Source organism: Cnephaeus nilssonii (assembly GCF_951640355.1).
Source record: "Cnephaeus nilssonii genome assembly, chromosome: 13".
Classification (NCBI taxonomy): Eukaryota; Metazoa; Chordata; class Mammalia; order Chiroptera; family Vespertilionidae; genus Cnephaeus; species Cnephaeus nilssonii.
This window is the reverse complement of record NC_137084.1, coordinates 48,487,145-48,490,238: the sequence shown is the minus strand read 5'-3', so window position 1 is coordinate 48,490,238 and position 3,094 is coordinate 48,487,145. Positions and strand designations below refer to the sequence as shown.

At 52.6% G+C, this 3,094-nt stretch overlaps 1 pseudogene across 1 annotated transcript; it reads left to right on the top strand.

The window, feature by feature from the left end:
- Positions 1–632: 632 nt before the first annotated feature.
- Positions 633–2,662, top strand: LOC307110148 (F-box only protein 34-like; annotated as a pseudogene). The gene has a single exon. The product of its transcript is annotated as an F-box only protein 34-like (transcript).
- Positions 2,663–3,094: the final 432 nt, after the last annotated feature.

Below are 3,094 nucleotides of genomic sequence, written 5' to 3'. Positions count from 1 at the left end.
GTCGAGCCCTGGGTGGGGATCACCTTGCAAGGTCATGGCCGCCTAGGCTTGGCCACTCTGTCCTTCCTGTCCCAGAGCAGGTGAGCTGGCGCCTGGCCTTAACCTTTCTCGGCACCTGGCAGGACAGAGGCTGGGAAGCTGCTTTCGCCTCCTGGCTAGCGCAAGTCAACTGCAGGCCGCCTCAGTTCACGAGGGAGTCATAGTGCGGTGGGTCCATGTGTCTGTGACCTCAGCGTTTTGCAGGAAATGGACTCTGATGCCACAGCAGGCTCCGGACCTTAGTGCCAAAGGAAGTTCAGTCTCCTGTCGCGAGGAATCACAGCGGATTTGAATCGAAAGTTGTTCACTATTAGCATTTTACAATTTTAATATTTCAAAAAAGATCAGACCGATCTCAGTAAGAGAAGCTAGCCACTTTCATTACTGACTCCAGCAGGAAGCTGGGAGAGGGAGAGGCGTCCTCAGTCCTTCTTCATTGATCTTGACTTGCAAGAGCCTCTGTCATGTACCTATGCCACATTGGAAACCGCCCAAGAAAGCGCAAAAAATGTGGAAATCATCAAGGAAACCCCGAGAACTTCCATGAGCCTCCGGGAGGCTACGACCAAAAAAATAATAATAATAAATAAAAATGCAAAGGTAGCTACATGAAAACCAATGTCTTCCCTTCCACCTCTCGTGGTAAAGCATCATCTCGAAAGCCTTTTGGGGTCCTTTCTCCAAATGTTCTGAGCAGCTTGAGAGGGAAGAGCCCTGGAGAGAGCAGCACGGATGCTCAAACCAAGAAGAACGCACCATCTGCAGCCATCCACCTGGGCGAGGAAGGGGAAGGGCCGCTGTATAGCCGTGCGCTGGTGAAACCCGGAAATACCAAGGAGAAAATCACATTCTTTGCAGCCCACCAGTGCAGGAATAGGATAGGATCTATGAAAATAAAAGGCTCCTGGGATATGGACGGGAATGCTACAACAAGAGGGAGATGATCGGGAGATCTTAAAGAAGCCCGGATAGAGTTAGAAAGGATGAGGGAAGCCATCGGCCGGTGCTATGAGCCTGAGCCTTTTGCGTGTGGCCTTGAGCACTGCTCTGTGCACTACGCGGGTGACAGTGGGGCCGGGGTTTGCGCTGGGAGGCCTCTGTCCGTCACCCAGATGGTGGCCTTCCCTGGAGCGAGGAGCTGGTGCTGCTCTGCGGGCCAGTTGTGCTCACTCCCTGGCCGTGGGGAGGCTTTCCGGGACATCCAGAGCTGTGCCTTCTGAGGATGCTGCTGAGGGGGGCGGTGCCCCTGTGGGAAAATGGGCCACTGAGCCCTTTTCTGCCCCCAGGGCTTGTGAAGAGCCCACGGAAAGGGGAAATCCTGAGGTTGATGAATCCCAGAGAGAGCCAGTCCGTGTCCTGGACATGGTAGCCCGGCTGGGGTCCCAGCACCTGAAGCGGCAGAGCCAGCATGAGCCTGGGAGCCTCCCTCCGAAGAGCAGCTTCCCTGGGAAGCGGGTGTTGCTTGCACATGGCACTCAGGCTGATGAAGGTGCCTTAGAAGCACCTGACACTCAGGTGAATCCTCCTGTGGAGTCTGTACCTGTGGACTGTGGCCGTCGAGAGCTGACCACTATTCTCAGAAAGAGAAGCAGGCCTGGGATGGGGCTCCTTGGCGCTGTCCCTCGATGCCGGCAGGTTTGAGTTCCCCCAGGGGTAACACAGAAATAGAGCCAGATCAGCAAACTGCTGTAAAAAACAGCAATAGGCCCGATGCAGAAATGACAGAGGGACTTGAGTCACCTTTTCCTCCAACTCAAGCCATCGAGTTGCCCACAGGTGCTGTTGAATGCATGAGTAGAGCGCTTGTGCCACAAGATCCTGAGCAGAAAAGAAAGGAATCTGTGTGCGTTGGCCTCACTGGGACCAAGGTGCAGAAGGGCCAGCCTTCTAGGGTAAAGCCCTGTGAAGACCCACTTCCAGGGAGGCTGTTTTTCTATTTGCCGCCTGGTCAGCACCAGTCGGACTGTTCCCCGTTGAATGAAAGCACAGCAGCAGTGTCTCTGGAGCCAGCCCGCCTGAAGGTGCTACTGAGGGGGGCAGTGCCTCTGCGGAAAAAAGTGTTGCAGCTGATTCATATGTCCCAATGCCAGCCTCTCCCGTGGGAAGGACAGTACCGGTGCCTCAGGCCTCCAGTTGGTAGAAGCAGGAGGCTCATGACTTTCTGGAGACCAGGTTTAAAACCCAGCAGCTTTTGGAGCCTAAGCCATACATGGCTTTCTTGCCCCACCACGTTCTGGTGAAAATCTTCGGGTTTCTCCCTACCAAGAGTTTAGTGGCTCTTAAATGTGCCTGCTGCTATTTCAAGTTCCTCATTGAGTACTACAACATCAGGCCAGCAGATTCTCGCTGGGTTTGAGATCCATGCTATAGAGAGGACCCTTGTAAGCAGTGCAAGAAAAAATATGTGAAGGGGGATGTGTCCCTGTGCCGGTGGCACCCTAAGCCCTATTGCCAGGCATTGCCCTACGGGCCAGGATACTGGATGTGCTGCCGCCGCTCTGAAAAAGACCTCCCTGGCTGTAAGCTGGGGCTTCATGACAATCACTGGGTCCCTGTTCGCCAGGGCTTTCATCAGGCGATCCATAAGGAAGCAGAAGGGACTGAAACTGAAGAGGAATACTAAAGTCTATCCCAGAGGCAACCAAAAGATTGATTCTTAAAACTGCAAAATACCGCCTAGATATCCCATTCAAGTGAGCGTTGCCTCTCAGAGCCCTCACCCTAGGAGAATCTGTACCGGTTTCTGCAGGACTGCTGTTGCTTGGGTATCTTTTCATTTACAAGCTGTATAAGAAAACTTGTCTCATTGTTTTATAGAAGTGCCTCCCATTTAATCCAGGGTGGCAGCCCACAGTTTGATTCAGTTGGCCATGACTAATTATGCCTGTTTGTTGTTGTTGTTGTTGTTGTTTTAAATCAAATCCATCCTCAAAAGATGGAGACTTGCCACCATCAAGGATGTTCAGAAAACGTCATTGTGGACTGTGCAGGCAATCCCCATAGAGCGGTTCCAGAGAGGTTTTGAGCACTGGCACCATATTTGAAATAAGTGAGT